The sequence below is a fragment of the Mustela nivalis genome (assembly GCF_964662115.1).
Source record: "Mustela nivalis genome assembly, chromosome: X".
Lineage (NCBI taxonomy): Eukaryota > Metazoa > Chordata > Mammalia > Carnivora > Mustelidae > Mustela > Mustela nivalis.
The window spans coordinates 51,133,100-51,146,405 of record NC_139040.1 but is presented as its reverse complement, the minus strand read 5'-3'; the positions used below and the strand labels follow the sequence as shown (position 1 = coordinate 51,146,405).

The following is a 13,306-nucleotide window of genomic DNA, read 5'->3' as shown; positions in this document are numbered from 1 at the left end:
GCGCTCTCTCACCGTGAGTCGGTGAGGAGAGTAGACTGTGATGGGCTGCCCTAGGGTCAGTTTGAGGGCCTCCTTTGTAAGAGAAGCAGCTGCCACTAGGGCCCTGAAGCAGGGCTGCCATCCCTGGGCAGTGACATCCGGTTGCTTGGACAGGTAGGCTATAGCCCTATGCGTAGGCCCCACCAGTTGTGTTAGGAGGCCGGTGGCCGAGCCGGAGCACTCATCAGTGTAGAGATGGAATGGTTTAGAGAGATCGGGGAGGGCTAAAACTGGCCCGGTGGTAAGGCAGTCCCTTAGTTTAGAGAATGAGTGGAAGATTGAAGTGGGATCAGTTAGGGGATCAGTTAGCCGACTGGTACAGATGATGGGCCAGGATAGAGAAACTTGGAATCCAATGTCTGAAGAACCCAACCAATCCAAGAAAAGAGAGTATTTCATCCGCCATTTGGGGAAGTTGGAGTCCTTGGAGGAGTTGTATGCGGTCCCTGGTAAGAGACTTAGAAGTGGGAGTCAGAAGTATGCCCAGATAGGTAACCGAAGGGGCACACAATTGGGCCTTAGAGGGGGTGACTCAATATCCCTTGGCCCCCAGGAAGTTAAGTAGGGTGGAGGTGTCATCTTGGGAGACCGAGAGGGAGGAGCTACAGAGGAGGTCATCCACATACGGTAGTAGAGTACTGGCCTTAAGGACGCATTGCTGTAAGTCTGTAGTCAAGGCCTGGCAGAAAATATGAGCGCTGTCCCTGAACCCCTGGGGTAGGACAGTCCAAGTTAATTGTCCAGAAGCGTGTGTGTCGGGATCCTCCCAGGTGAAGGCAAAAAGAAAATAGGAATCAGGGTCCAAGGGGATGGTGAAAAAGGCGTCCTTTAGGTCCAGTACTGAAAAGTGAGAGGTGTTTGGGAGAACGCAAGACAATAGGGTGTAGGGGTTAGGAATGACTGGGTGGAGGGGGACCATGGCCTCATTGATAAGCCTAAGGTCTTGTACCAGTTGATAAGCCCCTGAGGGCTTGCATACTGAAAGGATAGGGGTGTTACAGGGGGAACTGATGGGGATCAGGAGTCCCTGACATTTAAGCCGTTCTATGATAGGTTTCAGGCCCCAGTGGTGGGCTAAGGAAATAGGAAACTGAGCTCGAGAGGGAAACTTGGAGTTATCATTAAGCTGTACTTTAACTGGAGTAAGGTGGGAAGTGATGATGGGCTCCGAGGTGCCCCACACCCGAGGATCTACAGTGGGTAAGTCATCTGGAGTGGGGGTCGAGGGAGTGGAGAGGTATAGGGTGAGACAGGTTGAGGTGAAGGGAGGGGAGGAAGGGGAGAGGCAGATAGTTGCCCTCAGTTTCTGGATAATGTCCCTCCCCAGTAGAGGGACCGAGCAGGAAGGAATCACTAGGAACAAGTGGGAGAAGGAGAACCCATCCAGGCTACAGGTAAGGGGAAGGGTCACCCTAGGATTGGAGGAAGTCCCATTGATCCCCATAGCAGTAATTGGTAAGGTTCGAGTAAGTCCCGAATAGGAAGGCAGAACAGAGTAGGTAGCCCCTGTGTCCAGCAGAAAGGAGATGGACTTACCCGCTACCTGGAGCATGACCCTGGGCTCAGCCTGGGTGAGAGGGGTGGCCAAGTCTGGGCTTCATCAGTCGTCCCCCAAACTGAGCAGTTGAAAAGCCAGACTTACTGTCTCAGGGGCTCCCCCACATTGAGGCGCCAAAGATACCCCGAGGTTAGGGCAGTGGGATTTCCAGTGGCCCATCAAATGGCATTGAGGGCAAGGCCAAGTTGGCGGCTTTGATTTGGGGCACTGGCGAGCCCAATGTCCCTTGGCCCCGCATTTGAAACAGGCCCCTGGGAGGGTGCAATTGGTTGCCCCTCTCTGTTGGCTCCTGGAGCCAGCCGGCTGCAGGGCTGCTACCAAGGCTTGGGTCTGCAACTGAACCTTTTGCTGGAGTCTGGCTTGTCGTTTATGCTCAGCCACCTCCTCATGGGAATTAAAGACCTTAAATGCCATTTTCACCAAGTCTGAAATGGGGGTCTGAGGGCCCTCCTCAGCCTTCTTTAACTTTCTCCATATATCCAGTGCCGATTGAGAGATAAAATGAGTAGCCAGTACCATGGCCCCTGCAGGAGAGGCGGGGTCCAACTGAGTGTACTGGGTTAAGGCCTAGGTCAATCGGCTAAGAAACATGGCGGGGTTTTCGTCAGGGGCCTGGACAATCTCCCTAATCTTAACCAACTGAGCCACCCAGGTGTCCCCCACAATCTCCCTAATCTTATCGTAATTAATGGCCTTATTAGAGGCTGCCCGCGTGCTGGCTATGAGACGTTGGACCATGTGGTCGTGGCCCCAGCGGCCATCTTGGCCATCCTGATAACCCCACATAGTTCTACAGCTGGGACTGCCTGGGCTCCAACTGGCATGGCAGCATCATGCTCCCGGGCAGCAGCCTGGATGCGCTCCCTCTCCTCTGTGGTGAGGGTGGTGGTCTGGACCACATGTAAATCATGCCAGGTAAGGTCACAGGCTTGGGCCAGACATTGGAATTCTTTGATATAGTTATCAGGATTGGCCAAAAAGGATCCCAAACGTTTCTCAATTTGGGAAAGGTCTTGTAGAGAGAAGGGCACATGAACTCGAACAACTCCCTCAACTCCAACAACTTCCCTTAGGGGGCAGACTAAATCAGGGGAGGGTTTTCAAGCCCTAGTGAGGGTGGAGATGGGATGGGAGGCTGGAGGGGATGAGAGTGCCCGTTCAGAAATCCTGAACATAAGGAACCTTGGCCCATCTGCCTTGGCATCTGCCGAGGTTATTTAGGTCCATGAAAATCTGATAATTAAACATGCCTTCCAGAGGCCATTGAGACTGATTGTCTAATCAGTATTGTGGCCAAGCGACAGTACAGTAATGTTGTTTTCACAGGTCCTGGTCCAGTTCCAGGGTTTTAAGATTGGCCTACAGGCCTAAAACACCCCCGGGATGTTTTAGTGTCAAATTTGGATTGGGAGGTCCTCACGATTCATTGCCGGGCAACCCGAGAGCTGGAGGAAGGTGTCTCCTTGTCCACCACTGGGTTGCAGAAAAACTGTGTCGACTGCCATAGAGGTTAGGACATATCCCAGCCTCTCGGAGTCACGGAAGTCACCTGGTAACTGGCAGGGTCCGCCCTGAAGTGGCTGCGATTAGGGCAGGGCTTTCCAGAAGGAGGCGTGGAATCGGGGGAAACTCACCACAGCTTCAGAAGTGGCATTCGGAAAGGCAGGTCCGGGTCCGGTTAGGGAAAGGAGAGAGCCTCCCCACTGGGGTGGGGGCTCAATCTCCTTCCCAGGTTTCGGCACCAAATGTAAAGTTTTCCGGCCATATAGACACAACACCAGGAAAAGTGGGTGCAAGGCAAGATTTATTAAAAGCACTCTCTGGCAAAGTTTCAGGGCTCAAGAGAAGGGGAGCCAGGAAAGTTGCGCCAGGAGGAGGTGGGCACCCTTGGCCGAGGTTCCGTGACTCTGGAAAGCAGAGTGGTGGAAGTCACGCCCAGGGCAGGGAAAAGGGGGCTTTTAAGGGGCCTTGAGGGGAGTTCAGGGGTCCTTTGGCAAGTTTCCCTTATTTGGATATTTCGCCTGCTCATCAGGGTCCCATTGGTCCACTGGAGCCTGGGGCGGGAGGGTCTCAGATTCCCGCTTGTCAGGGTCCCATTGGTCCACAGGAGCCTGGGGCGGGAGGGTCTCAGATTCCCGCTTTTCAGGGTCCCATTGGTCCATGGAAGCCCCAGGGCAGGAGGGTTTTCAGATTCCTGCTTGGGTCTTTGTTCTCCTGTCCCAGCTCAGGTTTTGTGGTGGGGACTTTTGCCATCTTAAGTAGCCCTTTCTTTCTGCCAGCCCAACAAAAATTATTAGGAGATATTAATTGGTTATGCCCAATGTTGGGTATTCCTACACATCAACTTACAAATCTATTTGCCACTCTTGAGGGAGACCCTAACCTTGACAGTCCTCGAAGCTTAACACCACAGGCTGAACAGAAGCATCAGTTCCTTGAAGAACACCTTCATCAAGTGTTCTCTCATCAATATGAGCCTACATTACATTTACTGTTATTTCTATTCCCTACTCCCCATTCACCTACAGGGCTGAAGTTCAATAAGACTCTCCTTTAGAATGGATCTACTTGAAACTTGAAATGGATCTCCTTTAGAAATGGATCTCCTTTAGAATGGATCTACTTGGAGATCCTAAGGTTTTAACTGCATATGTTAACCTCCTTGCAGATCTCATTATCCTTGGCCAAACCAGATGTCTTTAAATATTGGGATACAACTCTCATGTTATCATTCTTCTTATTTCTGTAAAACATTTTTCTTCCCTATTTCCTTTGAATGATTATTTCCTTAATGCTTTAGCAGGATATTCCGGAACCATTGAAAACCATTACCCTGTGAATAAATTATGGGATTTCCTAAAGAAGACATCATTTGTAATTTCTAATATCTGTAAAACTAGTCCAATTCCAGGTGCTCCTGTATATTTTATTGACAGCTCCTCGACTAGAAAAGGAAGCATACATGGACCTGGCTTAAACCTCTCAATTCAAAGTGAGGGTGCATCAGCACAACAAACAGAAATATTCGTTCTTACTGCTCTGTTAACTTAAGTATCTTCTGCACTTAACATAGTTTCTGATTTGGCTTATGTAGTTGGTCTCTTTCCCACCATTGAAACAGCTCAGCTATCTACAACCCAAAAAACCATGTTACACCTTCTCACAAAACTACAGTCCCTTGTGTAATCATGTTCCCATCCTCTCTATGTCACCCATATTAGGGCCCATTCTTCTCTCCCAGGACCCATGGTAGAAGGTAACCGTCAAGCACATAACTTGACATGTCCTATCACCTGCAGATGAACACTCAGTTTTGCATACTAATGCTAACCGACTGCACAACTGTTACCACATTCCACTTTGAAAGATGCATAACATTGTTCAATCCTGTCCTATTTGTGCACCTTTGCACTGTCGCCTACACCCTTCAGGAGCCAATCTTCATGGCTCCCAAGTCAACGAACTATGGCAAATGGATGTAACTCATTTCAGTCTCTTTCCTTGTCAACCTTATTTACATGTTATTGAAACATTTTCTAAATTTCTTTGGGCAGTTCCTCAATCCTCCAAGTCCTTTACTGCCATCTGCTCTACTCTATTGCAATTTTTAGTGTTATGGGGGTCCCTACTACCATAAAAACTAATAATGTGCCAGCTTACACAAGCCACAAATGTACTGCCTTTTGTTCTGATTGGCAGATTCATCATATTACAGGTATACCTTATAACCCACAAGGAAAAGATATAGTTGAATGAGCTCATTGTACACTAGGACAGCAATTATTTAAAAACAAAACAAAACAAAAAAAGGGGGGCGACCCCCAAGGATGTTTTAGCACTCTTTATTTACTCTTAATTTTTCAAATTTACCCAAGGTGACATTCAGACAGCAGTAGAAAAACACTTCTCACAATCACAGCAACCCCTTGAGGCATCTATTCCTATTTGGTTCAAATCTTTTAATGAATGATTCCCTGGCTTCCTATTAAGGAAAGGCAGAGGGTCTGCTCTTATTCCCTCAGATTCCAGTGATGGACCCTCCGAAACACTATGGCTTCCTCTTCGGCTCATCAGGCCCTGGAAAACTGATGACACTGCTGATAACCACTTCACCCCTGATCTCCAAGAAAGATCTGGAAATACAAGAGACACAGGAAGTCACTCACAAAATGCACGTGCTGTCCCTTCATAAGAAGAGCCCCCAACCATATCAGCATAGGGCCAATCCAACCACATGGGGTCAGATTAAGGCCCTGTCAGCTAAGGGAGAAGGAGTTTTAGGATCTACCTGAAACCCACAGACCCCTGAGAACTTGTTTTTGGTTATGGTTGCTCTTCTGACCTTTACATCAGTGGGTACTCTCTCCTCAAATGATGAGTGAACAAACAACAGGCATCTAGCTTGGAACTGGCTCATAAGATGTTGCAATTAATAAACAAAAAAGGGGGAATTTTTGGAACACAACCTGGATCCTTGCCAATGTGACTGGGGTCATGTCAAATCCTGTGAGCAAACTCCAGGAGATGGAGGGCAAGAGTCTCCCTTGGCCAATGCCCGAATTAATATGGGAGGATCCCCAGAGTGTTCTCCTGTCCTCTTTTAGATAGATCTGATAAGTGTGAAGAATCATTAGCTTGCTCTTGTCATTTAAAGCTAAGAGATAATCATTATTGTTCACTTGTCTCACTTGATTGACTACACGTAAATCACATCTCACATGTAGCCCACGCCCTGCACGTAAATCACATCTCACATGTAGCCCACGCCCTGCACATAAATCTATATCCTTTTGTAATGGGATCTTGTGGAAGATATAAAAGAAGTGGTTGTTTTTTTGAAATTAGTATACTAATTTCAAAGCAACTGGGGTGCCTGGGTGGCTCAGTGGGTTAAAGCCTCTGCCTTCAACCCAGGTCATGATCTCAGGGTCCTGGGACCGAGCCCTGCATCGGGCCCTCTGCTCACCAGGGAACCTGCTTCTTCCTCTCTCTCTGCCTGCCTCTCTGCCTACTTGTGATCTCTGTCTGTCAAATAAATAAATAAAATCTTTTTAAAAAATAAATAAAAGAAGTCATTGTAAGAAATAAAGATGCCTACTGATCATCAGTTGGTAGTTCCTCCATCATTTTGGCTACGATCACCAGGATCCCCACCTCGTGAAAGTGACAGTTCAGATATTAATTTTATCTTTGCACTGAATCAAATCCCTAGATGTAGGACTTTACCTCAGATATACATGTAGTCATAGTGTATTGATATTTTGGGATTAATCCCTAATATCCATATGTAGCACCATATGGATTATGTATGTGCATACATTCTTCTTTTCTCCTCATTTTTTTCCTAAAAACTAAATTAATGGAACAAACAGAATTTTACAGTTATATCCAGGTTTGAATCTCAGTTCCACTACTCAGTTTCTTACTACTTTCTCTGTGTCTCAGCTTCTTCATCTCTAAAATGTAGATAATAATAAGTATCTCATAGAATTGTGTGAAAATTAAATGAAATAATTTGCATGTGAGCACTTAAGTTTTGGTTCTATTACTGTTTCTCTCCATGCCTTTCAATTTAAAAATCCGCACATGCGTACATACACACAAACATTCACACAAACACAGACACATGCAAGAGTTATATTCAACATGACTAGAAGCTTCATGAGAGCAGAAATCACAGGGATACAGTGTTTACCACTCTATCCCTAGTGTATGGTTATTAGGAGATCCTCAAATATATTTGGAGTTATAAAACAAGATTAGTTAAGAAATTGAGCCTTTGTTCAACTAAATTTCTCAGTCAGTTTAGAGATCTTAGTTAAACTAAAAACCTACCATATACACTAAAGGCCTTAACAGATGTCACTTCTGTAGACTCTATTTTATGATCTTCAGTTAATCAATATAAAGTCTATTTAAGTGACTTTTTAAAGTATTTGGTTTTTGTCTGAAACTCCAAATAGGCAAGTATACTAATTTGATAGGACTGTTGTACCATAAACTGAGTGGCTTGAACAACAGAAATATATCATTCTAGAGGCTAGAAATTCAGGATCAGGATATCAGCAGGATTGGTTTTTTCTGAAGGCTATGAATAAAGGATCTGTTTCAGGCCTCTCTCCTTGGCTCATCGATTACTGTTTTCTCCCTCTATATGTTCACAGTGTCTCATCTTTATGCATACCTATCTCTATGTCCAAATTTCCCCTTTTTATAAGGATACCAGTCACTTTAGAGACTACTGTAATGATCTCATCTTATCTAAGTCTAACTGCAATGACCTTATTTCCAAGTAAGGTAATATTTTGAGATACTGGGGGTTAAGACTTCAACACATGATTTATTGAGGGATCATAATTTAACCCATAACAGCAATCTCTAAGGGATTATCTTTAAGGCTTCTGGGTATAACCTATCCCTGGAGTATTTCTTACTATTGCATATAGAAGAAAACACTTGACATTTACTGAATTAACATTTTGGGATGTTTTGACTATTCTCAAATAACCTTAAAACACATAGTAGAGTGAGCCACTTAACTTGTGAGGGTAACTAGCTATCTATAGGCATCTGTATTTTAACTGACTTTGTTATTAACTATTATTGAGAATGTTTCACATGTTGGAGGGAGAGGACAGGAGGGATAAAATTCTAGTGAATTTTGAAAAACCAGTATATGGGGATATGTCAAATAAGCTGAAATATAATGTAAGAGAAATGTGGGGGGCTGCAAAAACATGAAACCATGTTTGTGAATAAGTGCAAATAGGTGAATTTTGGAGGAATATCAAGGACCTTTTGGATATAGGACAAGATTAAGCCTTAGTCATGATTATATATGTCCACTAAAATGAATCAAAATGTAGTCATTCCAATCATTTCAGTCATATTCACAATGGATATAAATGCAGGTGAATTGAACCAAATAGTGATCTTTAAAATAGTTAAATCAATTCCTTTCTTAAAATTGGCCAATTATTTTATTGACTAAAATTTTTAAAGTTTCATTGAACATATGTCATGTTTCCCAACAGATCATCCAGGTCAAAATAAAAAGTTTGCTTCAAATTATTCTGGGGAATAAAGGTGAATTGATGCAATGGTCTTATGAAGGATAGATTTTTTTTTTAAATCGTGCTTCGAAAGGATGAATACCCACCTTTTGTAGCAACATGGACAGGACTAGAAGAGATTATGCTGAGTGAAATAAATCAAGCAGAGACAGTCAATTATCATATGGTTTCACTTATTTGTGGAGCATAAGAAATAACATGGAGGACATGGGGAGATGGAGAGGAGAAGGGAGTTGAGGGGAATTGGAGGGGGAGATGAACCATGAGAGACTATGGACTCTGAAAAACAATCTGAGGGTTTTGAAGGGGCCGGGGATGGGAAGTTGGGTGAGCCTGGTGGTGGGTATTATGGAGGGCACGTATTGCATGGAGCACTGGGTGTGGTGCATAAACAATGAATTCTGGTACACTGAAGAGAAATTTTAAAAAATAATAAAAAATTTTTAAAAATCATACTTCATTGCCTATCAGTGTAAGGCGAGTACTTACATGTTTGGCATTCTGGAAACTGTCATCTATATGTTTAATTTGATTTCTAAAAATCTTGAGTGCTTTGTAAAATTGCACTTTTTTCTCAAATGTAAAGCAATATGTTACAGAAGAATGAGTTTTGGACCAGGAGAAAGAAAAAAATCTGAATTCCAGTCCCAGATCTGCCCTGTGGCCTTGGAAAAGTCAAACAGAGCTCCTGCTTTGCCTCAGCAAACTAAAGGTTTCAATCAGATGATATGCAAGTTCCCTGAACCTAGAGAGTCTATAATTCTGTTATATATAATTATTATATCGCTAGTGAAATATTTTCATTCAAATGCAAAATATATTAACATTAAAGAGAACTTTTTGCTCTGCTGGGTTTAAGGTATGGTAATAGAGGCTAATCATTTGAAGAACCTTCACCATCAACTTTTCAGTCTGATCATCTTCATATTGTATGTCATAAGGTACCCACATAAAATATTACATGCTTTTAAATATTTTTGTCTTTTACTCCAAAAAACTAAACTCTTTATTCTGTCAACATTACAATACAACTAAATACCATGCAATTTTATTTTACATAAATCCTGGCAGGAGTTACCTTGGTGCTTTTGTCTTGCCTAAGAACCAGCTACATTTCTACTGTATATATACCAAATGTTCTTTTCATTTTTAAAATTTTACATGGGAGATCTTATAAAATTGATTTTCCCACCTCTCTAACCACCCTTGATGATATTGTAATTCTTTCAAGTAATTAACTATGTTATGACTAATTTTATTTTTTTAAAGATTTTTATTTGTTTATTTGACAGAGAGAGAAATCACAAGTAGGGAAGAGAGGCAGGCAGAGAGAGAGGAGGAAGCAGGCTCCCCGCTGAGCAGAGAGCCCAATGTGGGGCTCGATCCCAGGACCCTGAGATCATGACCTGAGCTGAAGGCAGGGGCTTAACCCACTGAGTCACCCAGGAGCTCCGATGCTATGACTAATTTTAATAATGATAACATTTTAACTCAATCCCACAATTTTAATGTCGACAATGTGATACTTGGAATGTAAATGTATTTAGCCCACATTTCAAATGTTTTATTTTTTGACACTTACATTGAATAAGAAAGTGTTTGATATAATACATGTCCTTTAATGAACATGGGGGTCATATATTGATCAATTTATGAGTAGAGTTTAATTTTTGAGACACGGTATTTAAAACTGATAACTGAACTTCTGTATTTCAATTCATGAGGAGGTCAGTTCTACCTTTTGTTTTGTTTTGAACTTTAAAAAAATACACTTTTTAGAAAATGACCTGAAGATTGGCAGAACAGACTTTCCACAACTAAACATGGAGAAGAGGTCAGGCCACCTAGAAGAGGGTAGGAATAGCAGAGAAGGAGAAGCAGTTGGATGCTAAACAGATTCATGTCCTTGGGAGTGTGGGAGTGAGGGAGCTCTGGGCAAGGATTGGAGAGAGAAACAGACCCTCACATCAGGGAATTCTACCCAGGGAAGATGAATCTCCGTAACATTTGGCTTTGAAGACCAGAGGGGCTGAATTTCCCGAGTTCTTAAAAGAAGTAGAACTTAAAACTTGGAATTTTAAAAATCTGGAGAACCAGAAAGATGAGAAGCTGAGTCTCCACCCTTAAAGACACAGCAGGACAAACAGCCTGCAGAGATAAAGCCATCAGTTTAAAAAAGCACCTGGGGAAGGAGAGTTGTTTATTCATTTTAGAGTAAGTCCTGGAAGGATAGATATTGGTGGGGGATTCCTCCAGGAAAAAAGGACTTGATGGGCACCACTTTCTCCTCCCCCCAGCCTAGATAACCAGCTACCTGGGGAAACCAATACTGACAGTCATCTCCTACCATGCTTGCACCAGCACCCTGACACCCCCAACTCTTGTGTTGTGCTTCTGTGAATCCATCTCCTAGGACTGGCCTGCTTCAGTCCCATTGCTGCAGGGTTCCTCCTGTAGGAGACTACCAGCTGACAAAACTTGCTGCCCTGCCTCTCCAGCCCTGTGCATGTTGCAGTTCCACCCCCTCCAGTATGTTCTTGACCCAAGCCCATCCAAAGCAATACTACAAGCCTAGCAGTGTGCAAGCAGCCTGGATAGAAACCAGCACCACTCCCAAGGGACTCCTGCCCCAGGGAGAGGGGAAGATAACCACACACATTGGTCTTACTAGGAACCCAATAGTGGGCTGGGGGCAGACAGCTGGCCTGACTGCAGGCCCCATTAACCAACAAAACCTTCTCAGAGGACAACACAGGAAAATGTCATGCAGTTTGGTGCTACTTAATCTCTGGTAAATGCCTGGTCTGACTCAATTCAAGCCCAAGGCAGTCCTCAACTGGCTCACTAACAACACAGGAACCAGACCCTGAAGCTAAATAAGGACAGAACGGGGAATGAACTCATCTTAGGACTGATCTCTGCAGAAGAACCAGGCAATCAACTGCAGTATTTACAAGCAGATAACTCTGAGGAAGTCTACTAACAAATGGATCACAGCAACGAGACTCTAAGTCACAATAGTATTTCAAGTTGGTAATGTAGTCCTATGATGGTTCTGCGCAATCAAGATAACAGGACACTGCCAAAAATCTTTTGTCCCTGCTATAAAACAGATTCAGGTATCACTTCCTCCAGGATATCTTTTCTAATCATCACCCAGGCTATGTGTAAGCCATTTTCCTCTGCTTCTTTACTTTGTGTTAATCTATGATACACACTATAATTGTTCAGCCATTCATTCAACAGATATTTATTAAGCATCCACTGTACGCCAGACATTTTACTAAGAGTGGGAACAAACTTGTTGGGCTCCCCGCCGAGGGGAGGAGGCGCCCGGGCCAGCCGGAGGCCTCTCCTTGGGGCTGAGTGGGATGGCGAGTGTTGCGAACCCAGAATGCACCCACAGAAGACACCGGGCTCGGGGGATCTGTCGAAGCAGGATCTCACTTTATTGTGCGGGGGCACACCTTATATAGAGCAGCAGAAGGGAAGTGAGGACAGAGGGGGAAGAGCCAATAAGATTATGCCAAGTAGCAGTTGCTGGGTAAGGCGTGTCGGGCGAGAGGAGGAAGTGCCATAGGTTTCAGGAACCAAAACTGTGAAATTGGCGCCTTGTTGGCCGGAAGAGACGGCAAGCCGGCGCCATCTTTAATCTGGGCCGCACCCTGTGGAGGCACCTCTAGTTACGTGCCTTACATTTCCCCCTTTTGTTTTTGTAGGCATGACTTCTGTCTTAGGTTGCCAGTGACAAGACAACAGGCTTACCCGTCATTGAGGTCATACAGCGTAGGTATGTCCTCTGTCTTAGGTTGCTCTGTGTCTTTCATTGGTCTTACCCGTCACTGAATATCACGCTGCTACGAGGGGCATCTCTTTTAAGGCCTGTCTTAGGTCGCTCCAACCGGTATGGAGTCTTACCCGTCATTGGCCAAAAGAGATTAGTGATATATCTCTTCATCGCGGGTGGCCAGCCTTTGGTAATGTACTTGAACGCTCATAAGCTGAATGGCTTCCATCCTCTTTTGTATAAATTGAGTTAGCTTATTGATAAAGCAGGGGCCAAAGGAAATTACAAGGAGCAGAATTAAGAGGGGGCCCAGAAGAGGGAGGAAGTATGGGAGAAGGCCACCGAAGCAGGTCCCGAACGGACTGTTCCACATCTCGCGACGCCTCTTTTCCAGGTCTTCCTGCAAAAACAAGCAGATGCCTTCCTTTTCGGCAGTTAAAAGATCAAGACCCCTGCGGTTTTGGAGTACTACAGCGGCTAAGGAGTCTAATTGTTCCTGGAGGTTTAAGATGGTTCCCACTATTGTTTGGAGATCATCAATCATTTGTTGGGAGAGTGTTTTATAAAAATGGAGAGAGGTGCCCAAACCGGCCGACCCAGTGGCTACCCCGGCAGTGATGCCGAGCCCCAATAAGAGAGGGATGGCGGGATTGGCTCGAGCATTTCTCTCTGCAATTTGTTGGCATTCCTCCTTGTATAGGGCTGTCCACTTTATATATAAGGCCCCTGGAAGAACGGCCCTAGCTAGCGACCGCCAGTACTACATTGGTGAGATCTCTGGGGGTGGTGTATTCTTCCCCTACTCCCCCTCTTTTTATTTTTTGTAATGTGGTCTTGAAGGTTAAGTGG

At 44.4% G+C, this 13,306-nt stretch overlaps 1 long non-coding RNA gene across 1 annotated transcript in view; it reads right to left on the bottom strand.

Moving 5' to 3' along the window:
• Positions 1–5,423: 5,423 nt before the first annotated feature.
• The window catches only part of LOC309855566, a 91,287-nt gene continuing 83,404 nt past the window's right edge, over positions 5,424–13,306 (bottom strand). Inside the window, exon 2 of the long non-coding RNA XR_014306866.1 lies at positions 5,424–5,730. This is a non-coding gene — a long non-coding RNA (uncharacterized lncRNA). The remainder of the gene's footprint in view (positions 5,731–13,306) is intronic.